This window comes from Dendrobates tinctorius, unplaced genomic scaffold (genome assembly GCF_039654945.1).
Source record: "Dendrobates tinctorius isolate UK_male_01 unplaced genomic scaffold, ASM3965494v1 ptg000075l, whole genome shotgun sequence".
NCBI lineage: Eukaryota > Metazoa > Chordata > Amphibia > Anura > Dendrobatidae > Dendrobates > Dendrobates tinctorius.
Window position 1 is genome coordinate 28,669,112 of NW_027361743.1, and position 12,734 is coordinate 28,681,845.

At 50.1% G+C, this 12,734-nt stretch overlaps 1 protein-coding gene across 1 annotated transcript in view; it reads left to right on the forward strand.

Annotated features, from left to right (window-relative positions):
* Positions 1-1,892: 1,892 nt before the first annotated feature.
* WASF3 (WASP family member 3) overlaps positions 1,893-12,734 on the forward strand; it is a 76,831-nt gene continuing 65,989 nt past the window's right edge. Inside the window, exon 1 of the mRNA XM_073583123.1 lies at positions 1,893-2,073. The gene's annotated coding sequence lies outside the window, so the exon portion shown is untranslated. The remainder of the gene's footprint in view (positions 2,074-12,734) is intronic.

The window sequence follows — 12,734 nt, forward strand, 5'->3', positions numbered from 1 at the left end:
CCTATTGTGGCAGCAATGTTCTCGGAGTTCCTAATTTAGTTCTGGATGTAACTTCTGTGCTTCTGACATTTGGCCCAGGCCAGATCCTCCGCCATAAATTTTGTGTGACCTTGGACCAGCTGTCCCTGCCTGCTGTCCTGCGCTACATACTAATCCGCCACCTGCAAAAAATAGAAACTACTGAAAGAGCAACAACCTGGAAATCCTTAGAAAATAAAACCATTCTTCCTTGATACAATGAGGGGCCGATTCTTTAAAGCTTTAGCCTCAGAAAAGTGTCGTAAAAAGCTTTGAAAACTTGCAAAATTTTTGTGCAACGCAGAGTGCCACAAAAAAATTTGGGTCATCAGAGTTTGGTCGGAATATCATCAGTTTTTCCAGAATGAATAAAAAACTGATGGACGTTTCTCCAACTTCTCCAAAACAGTCTGGCAAAAACGGACAGCACATGGATGGCGTGCGAGTGCCGTCCAGTTTTCTCACGGCCCCATACACTTCCATCAAAGAGTTTGTCCTAACACTCAGATTAGTATTGGACAAGTCTCTGTCCTTCAGTGTGGTCCGCTCGGTCTAAGGAAAAAATTGTACATGTGCTGTACCCCATAGATTGTCATAGGTACGAGCGGGAACTGTGAAAAACACGGTGAGAAAAACTGAATGAGCCCTTAGATTGGCGCATGCAACTTCAGTCTCAATGAATCGGCGTCTTAAAGGGGTTGTCCAAGCTTGGGGCTCAGGTCTGCAGTCACTCTATGTGACTGCAGGCTTGTGAATCCTCACAAAGTGCACGGTGCGCGCTGTTAGGAGTTTCTGGAGATGAGACCGCAAGTAAGCAATTGACGTAATTTGGGCCACATTCCGACTAGACGTGCCGGACTTGCTCAATTCACTTGCACTGAGTGAGCCTGCACACGTCTAGTGGGCAGGTGACCTAATGTATGCAAATTGCATACTTGTGGTCACGTGCCTGCACCCTGCCAACAAAAGAGAATCCTGATCACGAGCACTGTGCACATTGTGAGGATTCACATAAAGTGACTGCAGACTGATACCCCCAAGGCCAGACAACCCCCTGTCATTTCAGGAGAACTTTCAGCAGAATGTCCCCTCCTCCAGCTCCTCCTGTGCACTGCCGCTCCATTCTGGTAAAGGAGTCCCGATCTGCCACTGGTGCTGGTCCCAGCAGATCTAGAACGCATTACCTAATCCTTTGGATAGGTGATAACTTGTTTTCAGGGCCAATCCCCTTAATGGGCCTGTCACCAGAATTCACAGGAGATAAAGCTATTTCTTAGGCCTGATGAGGCCGGTGTGCTTACTTTTAAACTATAGTGTATGCTTCAGATCCTTTATGAAAAGGTTTCCTGTTCTGGATAGAATACAGCCATGCTGCCACTGATTTTCAGAGTAAATACAGCAGCCTCTTCTGGTGTAAGAGATGTCTTTATTACCGTATGCAGTTTGTATTGGGAAATCTGTGTAAAACCCAAAACATGGGACGCAGAGATCTTCTTGATCATTTAATTAAAGAAAACTTTTTTCTAAGCAAGTTTCATAAGTTTCCATAAAACAAGAAGAGCGATCAGCCAATCTTTTCTTTGTGTGAACTGCCAAGAACTCATTCACACTGAATAGGAAGCCTACAGTCCCGGGAGCGGCCCTCCCCCGTGTACGGCACAACGGGAGAGCATCACCGGCCGTACTACACTCAGGACCGCGATCCGCTAACTGCGGTCCCACCAACATCGTGTCTTACGTCACTCTGGTCTCTGTCATGCCATTGGCCAACAGAATTCTCATGCCGACTCCCCATTGGCTCTCCTAACAATCTATCAAAATCAGTAGGCGGGGTTTGTATAGTGATTCCCCGCCTCGTTTTCGGATTGGTGGAGTCTCGCAGATTACGTCACGGGTGCTGTGTTAGCCCCTCCCACACAGCGTTGTGTGTGCGGCCAAAGCTGAGGAGTGAGGACAGTGATGGAGATTACCGGGGGGAGGACGCTGACCGGCTGCACCGTTATCATCCTTCTGTGAGGCGGGAGAGCGTGGCCGGGGACCGCAGCTGCGTGCACGGTGCGTGGTACTGCATGGGAACATTGGGAAAGTGGTCGCGCAGGGCGCCCTCCATCCATAGCAAGGTCGCCTGTACGGTACTAATCCCCGGGGACTCGCAGGGGGAGGGGGGCTGTTATTGCCGCTGTGCTGAGGCCTGTGGCCAGTGACCTGTATGTGCATGCTGTCATCTGCCGGACTGCTATAGGCAGGTGTGTGTGTGGGGGGTGGTCTGTGCAATGGTGTGTGTGGTGTCTGTGCAATGGTGTGTGTGTGTGTGTGTGTGTGGGGTGGTCTGTGCAATGGTGTGTGTGTGTGTGGGGTGGTCTGTGCAATGGTGTGTGTGGTGTCTGTGCAATGGTGTGTGTGTGTGTGTGGGGGGTGGTCTGTGCAATGGTGTGTGTGGTGTCTGTGCAATGGTGTGTGTGTGTGTGTGGGGGGTGGTCTGTGCAATGGTGTGTGTGTGTGTGTGGGGTGGTCTGTGCAATGGTGTGTGTGTGTGTGTGGTGGTCTGTGCAATGGTGTGTGTGTGTGTGTGGTGGTCTGTGCAATGGTGTGTGTGTGTGTGTGTGTGGTGGTCTGTGCAATGGTGTGTGTGTGTGTGTGTGTGTGTGTGGTGGTCTGTGCAATGGTGTGTGTGTGTGTGTGTGTGGTGGTCTGTGCAATGGTGTGTGTGTGTGTGTGTGTGGTGGTCTGTGCAATGGTGTGTGTGTGTGTGGTGGTCTGTGCAATGGTGTGTGTGTGTGTGTGGTGGTCTGTGCAATGGTGTGTGTGTGTGTGTGGTGGTCTGTGCAATGGTGTGTGTGTGTGTGTGTGGTGGTCTGTGCAATGGTGTGTGTGTGTGTGTGTGTGGTGGTCTGTGCAATGGTGTGTGTGTGTGTGGTGGTCTGTGCAATGGTGTGTGTGTGTGTGTGTGGTGGTCTGTGCAATGGTGTGTGTGTGTGTGTGGTGGTCTGTGCAATGGTGTGTGTGTGTGTGTGTGGTGGTCTGTGCAATGGTGTGTGTGTGTGTGTGTGGTGGTCTGTGCAATGGTGTGTGTGTGTGGGTGGTCTGTGCAATGGTGTGTGTGTGGGTGGTCTGTGCAATGGTGTGTGTGTGGGTGGTCTGTGCAATGGTGTGTGTGTGGGTGGTCTGTGCAATGGTGTGTGTGTGTGTGGTCTGTGCAATGGTGTGTGTGTGTGGTCTGTGCAATGGTGTGTGTGTGTGTGGTCTGTGCAATGGTGTGTGTGTGTGGTCTGTGCAATGGTGTGTGTGTGTGTGGTCTGTGCAATGGTGTGTGTGTGTGTGTGGTCTGTGCAATGGTGTGTGTGTGTGTGTGTGGTCTGTGCAATGGTGTGTGTGTGTGGTCTGTGCAATGGTGTGTGTGTGGTCTGTGCGTGGTCTGTGCAATGGTGTGTGTGTGTGTGGTCTGTGCAATGGTGTGTGTGTGGTCTGTGCAATGGTGTGTGTGGTCTGTGCAATGGTGTGTGTGTGGTCTGTGCAATGGTGTGTGTGTGGTCTGTGCAATGGTGTGTGTGTGTGTGTGGTCTGTGCAATGGTGTGTGTGTGTGTGGTCTGTGCAATGGTGTGTGTGTGGTCTGTGCAATGGTGTGTGTGTGTGTGTGGTCTGTGCAATGGTGTGTGTGTGTGTGGTCTGTGCAATGGTGTGTGTGTGTGTGGTCTGTGCAATGGTGTGTGGTGTGTGTGTGTGGTCTGTGCAATGGTGTGTGGTGTGTGTGTGTGGTCTGTGCAATGGTGTGTGTGTGTGTGGTCTGTGCAATGGTGTGTGTGTGGTCTGTGCAATGGTGTGTGTGTGGTCTGTGCAATGGTGTGTGTGTGGTCTGTGCAATGGTGTGTGTGTGGTCTGTGCAATGGTGTGTGTGTGGTCTGTGCAATGGTGTGTGTGTGGTCTGTGCAATGGTGTGTGTGGTAGTCTGTGCAATGGTGTGTGTGTGGTAGTCTGTGCAATGGTGTGTGTGTGGGGTGGTCTGTGCAATGGTGTGTGTGTGGGGTGGTCTGTGCAATGGTGTGTGTGTGGGGTGGTCTGTGCAATGGTGTGTGTGTGTGTGTGTGTGTGTGTGGGATGGTGTGTGTGTGTGTGTGTGTGGGGTGGTCTGTGCAATGGTGTGTGTGTGGTCTGTGCAATGGTGTGTGTGTGGTCTGTGCAATGGTGTGTGTGTGTGGTCTGTGCAATGGTGTGTGGTCTGAGCAGTGGTGTGTGTGTGGTCTGTGCAATGGTGTGTGTGGTCTGTGCAATGGTGTGTGTGGTCTGTGCAATGGTGTGTGTGTGTGGGGTGGTCTGTGCAATGGTGTGTGTGTGTGTGTGGGGTGGTCTGTGCAATGGTGTGTGTGTGTGTGTGGGGTGGTCTGTGCAATGGTGTGTGTGTGTGTGTGGGGTGGTCTGTGCAATGGTGTGTGTGTGTGTGGGGTGGTCTGTGCAATGGTGTGTGTGTGTGTGGGGTGGTCTGTGCAATGGTGTGTGTGGGGTGGGGTGGTCTGTGCAATGGTGTGTGTGGGGTGGGGTGGTCTGTGCAATGGTGTGTGTGGGGTGGGGTGGTCTGTGCAATGGTGTGTGTGTGTGTGTGTGTGTGGTCTGTGCAATGGTGTGTGTGTGTGTGTGTGTGTGTGGTCTGTGCAATGGTGTGTGTGTGTGTGTGTGTGTGGGTGGTGGTCTGTGCAATGGTGTGTGTGTGTGTGGTGGTCTGTGCAATGGTGTGTGTGTGTGTGGTGGTCTGTGCAATGGTGTGTGTGTGTGTGGTGGTCTGTGCAATGGTGTGTGTGTGTGTGGTGGTCTGTGCAATGGTGTGTGTGTGTGTGTGTGTGGTGGTCTGTGCAATGGTGTGTGTGTGTGTGTGTGTGTGTGTGTGTGTGGTGGTCTGTGCAATGGTGTGTGTGTGGTGGTCTGTGCAATGGTGTGTGTGTGTGTGTGTGTGTGGTGGTCTGTGCAATGGTGTGTGTGTGTGTGTGTGTGGTGGTCTGTGCAATGGTGTGTGTGGTCTGTGCAATGGTGTGTGTGTGTGTGGGGTGGTCTGTGCAATGGTGTGTGTGGGGTGGGGTGGTCTGTGCAATGGTGTGTGTGGGGTGGTCTGTGCAATGGTGTGTGTGTGTGGTGGTCTGTGCAATGGTGTGTGTGTGTGTGTGTGTGTGTGTGTGTGGGGTGGTCTGTGCAATGGTGTGTGTGTGGGGTGGTCTGTGCAATGGTGTGTGTGGGGTGGTCTGTGCAATGGTGTGTGTGGGGTGGTCTGTGCAATGGTGTGTGTGTGTGTGGGGTGGTCTGTGCAATGGTGTGTGTGTGTGTGTGGGGTGGTCTGTGCAATGGTGTGTGTGTGTGTGTGGGGTGGTCTGTGCAATGGTGTGTGTGTGTGTGTGGGGTGGTCTGTGCAATGGTGTGTGTGTGTGTGTGTGGGGTGGTCTGTGCAATGGTGTGTGTGTGTGTGGGGTGGTCTGTGCAATGGTGTGTGTGTGTGTGTGTGGGGTGGTCTGTGCAATGGTGTGTGTGTGTGTGTGTGTGGGGTGGTCTGTGCAATGGTGTGTGTGTGTGTGTGTGGGGTGGTCTGTGCAATGGTGTGTGTGTGGGGTGGTCTGTGCAATGGTGTGTGTGTGGGGTGGTCTGTGCAGTGGTGTGTGTGTGTGTGGGGTGGTCTGTGCAATGGTGTGTGTGTGTGTGTGTGGGGTGGTCTGTGCAGTGGTGTGTGTGTGGTCTGTGCAGTATGGTGGTCTGTGCAATGGTGTGTGTGCGGACAAACATGTTAAAGGTAAAAGTTATAAGACAGTCTCCAAGCAGCTTGATGTTCCTGTGACTACAGTTGCACATATTCAGAAATTTAAGCTCCATGGGACTGTAGCCAACCTCCCTGGACATGGCCGCAGGAGGAAAATTAATGACAAATCAAGGAGACTGCTAATACGAATGGTAACAAAAGAGCCCAGAAAAACTTCTAAACAGATTAAAGGAGTTGGTATGTCCTCCCCATGTTTGTGTGGGTTTCCTCCCACACTCCAAAGACATACTGATAGGGAATTTAGATTGTGAGCCCCATCGGGGACAGTGATGATAATGTGTGCAAACTGTAAAGCGCTGCGGAATATGTTAGCGCTATATAAAAAAAAAACAAAACTTCAAGCTCAAGGAACATCAGTGTCAGATCGCACCATCTGTCATATGAGCCAAAGTAGACTTTATGGGAGACAACTAAGGAGGACACCATTGTTGGAAAAAATCATAAAAAATCCAGACTGGAATTTGCCTAATTACATGTTGACAAGCCACAAAGCTTCTGGAAGAATGTCCTATGGACAGATGAGACAAAAATGTGTGTGTGGTAGTCTGTGCAATGGTGTGTGTGTGTGTGTGGTAGTCTGTGCAATGGTGTGTGTGTGTGTGTGTGGTGGTCTGTGCAATGGTGTGTGTGGTGGTCTGTGCAATGGTGTGTGTGTGTGTGGTAGTCTGTGCAATGGTGTGTGTGTGTGGGGTGGTCTGTGCAATGGTGTGTGTGTGGGGTGGTCTGTGCAATGGTGTGTGTGTGTGTGTGTGGGATGGTGTGTGTGTGGGGTGGTCTGTGCAATGGTGTGTGTGTGTGGTCTGAGCAGTGGTGTGTGTGGTCTGTGCAATGGTGTGTGTGGTCTGTGCAATGGTGTGTGTGTGTGTGTGTGTGTGTGTGGTGTCTGTGCAATGGTGTGTGTGTGTGGGGTGGTCTGTGCAATGGTGTGTGTGTGTGTGGGGTGGTCTGTGCAATGGTGTGTGTGGGGTGGTCTGTGCAATGGTGTGTGTGGGGTGGTCTGTGCAATGGTGTGTGTGGGGTGGTCTGTGCAATGGTGTGTGTGGGGTGGTCTGTGCAATGGTGTGTGTGTGTGTGGGGTGGTCTGTGCAATGGTGTGTGTGTGTGTGGGGTGGTCTGTGCAATGGTGTGTGTGTGTGTGGGGTGGTCTGTGCAATGGTGTGTGTGTGTGTGGGGTGGTCTGTGCAATGGTGTGTGTGTGTGTGTGTGTGTGTGGTCTGTGCAATGGTGTGTGTGTGTGTGTGTGTGTGTGTGTGTGTGTGTGGTCTGTGCAATGGTGTGTGTGTGTGTGTGTGTGTGTGTGTGTGTGTGTGTGTGGTCTGTGCAATGGTGTGTGTGTGTGTGTGTGTGTGTGTGTGGTCTGTGCAATGGTGTGTGTGTGTGTGTGTGGGGTGGTCTGTGCAATGGTGTGTGTGTGTGTGTGTGTGGGGTGGTCTGTGCAATGGTCTGTGCAATGGTGTGTGTGGGGTGGTCTGTGCAATGGTGTGTGTGGGGTGGTCTGTGCAATGGTGTGTGTGGGGTGGTCTGTGCAATGGTGTGTGTGGGGTGGTCTGTGCAATGGTGTGTGTGGGGTGGTCTGTGCAGTGGTGTGTGTGTGGTCTGTGCAGTATGGTGGTCTGTGCAATGGTGTGTGTGCGGACAAACATGTTAAAGGTAAAAGTTATAAGACAGTCTCCAAGCAGCTTGATGTTCCTGTGACTACAGTTGCACATATTCAGAAATTTAAGCTCCATGGGACTGTAGCCAACCTCCCTGGACATGGCCGCAGGAGGAAAATTAATGACAAATCAAGGAGACTGCTAATACGAATGGTAACAAAAGAGCCCAGAAAAACTTCTAAACAGATTAAAGGAGTTGGTATGTCCTCCCCATGTTTGTGTGGGTTTCCTCCCACACTCCAAAGACATACTGATAGGGAATTTAGATTGTGAGCCCCATCGGGGACAGTGATGATAATGTGTGCAAACTGTAAAGCGCTGCGGAATATGTTAGCGCTATATAAAAAAAAAACAAAACTTCAAGCTCAAGGAACATCAGTGTCAGATCGCACCATCTGTCATATGAGCCAAAGTAGACTTTATGGGAGACAACTAAGGAGGACACCATTGTTGGAAAAAATCATAAAAAATCCAGACTGGAATTTGCCTAATTACATGTTGACAAGCCACAAAGCTTCTGGAAGAATGTCCTATGGACAGATGAGACAAAAATGGAACTTTTTGGCAAGGCACAATCAGCTGTATGTTCACAGATGGAAAAATGAAGCATATCAAGAAAAGAACACTGTCCCTACTGTGAAACATGGAGGAGGCTCTGTTGTGTTCTGGGGCTGCTTTGCTGCATCTGGCACGGTGTTTGGAATCTGTGCAGGGTACAATGAAATCTCAAGACTATCACAGGATTCTAGAGAGAAATGTGCTGCCCAGTGTCAGAAAGCTTGGTCTCAGTCGCAGGTCATGGGTCTTGCAACAGGATAATGACCCAAAACACACAGCTAAAAACATCCGAGAGTGGCTAAGAGGAAAACATTAGACTATTCTGAAGTGGCCTTCTATGAGCCCTGACCTAAATCCTATTGAGCATTTTTGGGAAGAGCTGAAACATGGCGTCTGGAAAAGGCAACCTTCAAACACGAGACATCTGGAGCAGTTTGCTCTTGAGGAGTTGGCCAAAATACCTGTCGAGAGGTGCAGAAGTCTCATTGACAGTAAAGCCCCCGTTACACACTGCGATATCGCTGTAAAGTCACCGATTTTGTGATGTTGCAGCGATATTGCTAGCGATATCGCTGCATGTGATACTTGCCTCCGACCGGCTCCCCCACTGGTTATCGCTGATCGCGTGAGAAGCTGCTGGATCATTTCTCTTCAGTCACTTCCTGCGGCGCTTCCTGCTGTGACGACGAGCGACGCGTGGAGCCGGGCGGGAGGACGCAGGATCGCCGCGTCTGACAGGTAAGTAGCGACCCCCGTCCCCAGCGATGTCGCTGGTGAGATCTGCCTGAGTGGCAGCTCACTAGCGACCACCTAGCGATGCACCAGTGATCCTGACCGCGTCCTATTGCTAGTCGGGATCGCTGGTGCATCGCTAGGTGTAACGGTACCCTTACAGCAATCGTTTGATTGCAGTGATTGCCTCAAAAGATTGTGCAACAAAATATTAAGTTAAGGGAACCATCTTTTCTGTCCAGGCCTATTTCATGAGTTTTATTTACTAGATGGTGACCCAATTCTATCGCATCAGGTATTCTAGAGTCTCTGTTAAAATAAAAAATAGTTATATTCTCACCTTCCAACGGCCCCCGGACTCTCTCTCCTCTCACCATGCTCCCGGCATCTTCCGGTCCCAGTAATGCTTTGCGCGAAACACCACTGATGACGCCGCGCTCACGTGAGAGTGACGTCATCTCTGGCCCTTCTCGATAAGCATTACTGGGACCGGAAGATGCCGGGAGCATGGTGAGAGGCAGGACAGAGTCCAGGGGCCGTCGGAAGGTGAGTATATAACTATTTTTTATTTTAACAGAGACTCTAGAATACCTGATGCGATAGAATCGGGCCACCATTTAGTGTATTATACTCCTGTTACTGTTCTGCTGTTACCTAATGTATTGTACTCCAGTTACTCCCAGAGCTGCTGTCACTGTTCTGCTTTTACCTAATGTATTGTAGTCCAGTTACTCCCAGAGCTGCAGTCACCGTTCTGCTCTTACCTAATGTATTATACTCCTGTTACAGCCAGAGCTGCAGTCACTGTTCAGATCTTACCAAATGTATTGTACTGAAGTTACACCCAGAGCTGCAGTCACTTTTCTGCTCTTACCTAATGTATTGTACGCAAGTTACACCCAGAGCTGCAGTCGCTGTTCTGCTGTTACCTAATGTACTCCTGTTACACCCAGAGCTGCTGTTACCTAATGTAGTGTACTCCAGTTACACCCAGAGCTGCAGTCACTGTTCTGCTGTTACCTAATGTAGTGTACTCCAGTTACACCCAGATCTGCAGTCACCGTTCTGCTCTTACCTAGTGTATTATACTCCTGTTACAGCCAGAGCTGCAGTCACTGTTCAGATCTTACCTAATGTATTGTACGCAAGTTACACCCAGAGCTGCAGTCACTGTTCTGCTGTTACCGAATGTATTGTACTCTAGAATATGTACAGGACTGTGCATGTGTAATGAGCGACGCGGCAGTGATGCCTTTAATGGCTGTAATGTGCCTGTACAATAAGCAATGCAGCCTTGTTGCCGCGACGACTAAGCAACTGTCGCTGATTGGTCACTGCCTAACTGCCGCGACCAATCTGCAAGGCGGGATTTCCAAGACAGACAGACAGAATTAGACAATTATGTAGTAGACTAGATGGTGGCCCGATTCTAACGCATCGGGTATTCTAGAATATATATGCAGTTTATTTTTGAAGATTTAATAATAATGCAATAATGCACCCCCCTTTCCCGGTATGCATGGTCCCCTCACCCCCCTTTCCGTGTAGCCGCGACCAATCAGCATTGCGGCCCTGTACAAAAATATTAAAAAATAAAAAAGTTATTCTCACCTTCCGACGGCCTCCTGTCTTCCTTCCACGCGCCCGGCCTCGCGTTCCCAGTAATGCTTTGTGGCTTAGACCACTGATGACGTCCGCCTTTCTCGCTCTCGCGAGAGTGACGTCATAAGCGGTCTAACCCGCAAAGCATTACTGGGAACGCGAGGCTGGGCGCGTGGAAGGAAGACAGGAGGCCGTCAGAAGGTGAGAATAACTTTTTTTAAAAATTTTGATTCTCTTTTTTACAGATTAAGGCCTGCGCCTGCCGCTGATTGGTCGTGGCCGCGTCAACGGCAGGCGCAGCTTACCGTTACAAACAGCTGCGCCTGTCGCTGATTGGTTGCGGCCTGCGATTTCGGTTACAGACAGACACGATAAGGCATGTATATATATAATATTTTTAAATTCTGGGAAGGATGGCTGAAAAGCAATGTCTGACTTTCATCTGTATAGATTTTTTACTTATTACTTTTGTCAGATCCAAGTTATCTCTGTCACCATTGTGGGTTTTTCTGTCATTAAACGAGGGGTACCAACAATTTTGACCCTGTGTGTATAAGAGAGGTCTGATTGGTTGGAGAACTGTGCATGTAAATGTGACTTAACATCTGAAAGATATGACAGACAGCTCCATTAGGGGGTTTCCATCTCAAAATCTATCTGACCACTGAGTTTGACTTATGTCACAGTGAGTCGAAGCCCAGATTTAGGAAAGCTGGGGCACCGGTCTCCTGACCCAAACTCAACTCTTCAGTTCAGGTCAAGAGACCGATGGCCGGTCCGCGTGTGGACCGTGAATGTCGGACAAGTCAAACCGGCCAGAAACTCAGTTTCTACGTTGATTTCTGACCAGTCGGAACGATCTTACAGAGGATGAAAATTGGGTGGTATTGGAGATGACTTTCTGATTCCTGGGGCTCTGACTACTGTGCCCCCCGGCTGCTCTTCAGCACTTCCATTAGAATGAATGGCGTTGCAGTGTGCAGGCTGGATGGGTACAGGAGCTGCCTGCTATTTATGTGCACTAATCTGGTCTGTAATTTTATTTTTTCTTTTGCACATGGACCATAAGTCTGTGTGACAAGTAGCCCTTGTGTGCACTAGCAGGTAAGCGAGCGTGGGGTCTATGTGCTGAATGATTATAACCCCACTGACAAATTTTAAGCACGTGAGATCGGTTTTCAGTCAGATCAGCTTGTAGTTTTCACATTGGAAAGAAAGTGGTCAGACATCGGCCCATACAACTGATTTTAAATGAAAAGAAAAAAGGTATTTCCATATTGTAGCCATTACTGAGAATGTCGGCTGTGGCTAGGAAGCGTTGCAACTATTCATTCAGTGGTATTGATTGTCTTCATCCGTTAGGCGGGGGCAGTCGATCTCTGCCTCCATGGCCACTTTTCTTTTTTTTGTGCAGGGCATTTGCTGGGAGCGTGAAAAGCTGGAGCTGAGTGTGAATAGGGAGCAGACAGCACATTGTTCTGCTCATTCATAGTCTGGTGAGGAATGAGCCTTGGTGTGAGCTCGCGCCTCTTTGCACAATTGCCCAGATCCGGCTGCAGCGCTCCTCTCTCCGTGCTGTGTCCTCCGGAATTCCTGTAGCTGCTCCTCCTGCTGGGCAGCGACCATGTGTGGAGCCCCCAGCTATCCCATCAGTCTGTGGCTGGTAACAAGCTGGGATTTGGAAGGATGAAGTCTGGCCCAGTCCACGTGATTATTTGTGATTGGGGGGGGAGGGATAGGACTGTCCAGCAGTAGAAGTGTTAATGCAGGAGCAGGCTTGATTTGGCAGAGTTTGAGAGTAGGATTCTGGGTTCTGAGCAAGCTGCAGTCTGTCCGTGTGGACTTGGTGGAGCAGGTGCAAGGATCCCCTCTGTGGCGTATCACTGACACTCCAGCCTCACGGGGCATCGAGAATTGCACACTGCATATAAATCTGCCAAAATGCAACCTGTCACTGCAGAAATCAGAGGCACACCATAAATATTTAATTTCAAATCCATTAAGTGTTTCCAGAGAGTAAAGTCAGACTGGTTATCATGGCCGGACGGCTAATGCACCTGTACAAGTGAGAATCCTAGAGCTTTCTGCCCCGTACTCTCCAGTGCTGATACCCTCTCTTCCTCCACGGCCTCTCCAGTGCGGACACCCTCTCTTCCTCCACGGCCTCTCCAGTGCGGACACCCTCTCTTCCTCCACGGCCTCTCCAGTGCGGACACCCTCTCTTCCTCCACGGCCTCTCCAGTGCGGACACCCCCTTCCTCTGATCCTTCACTCATACTCCTCCATCAATCTCCTTTTCTCCATTCTACATGACGGCACCACGAGAGAGGGGATCCGCCCAATGAGGACAGGAAACCTTCAAGATAAAAGGGGC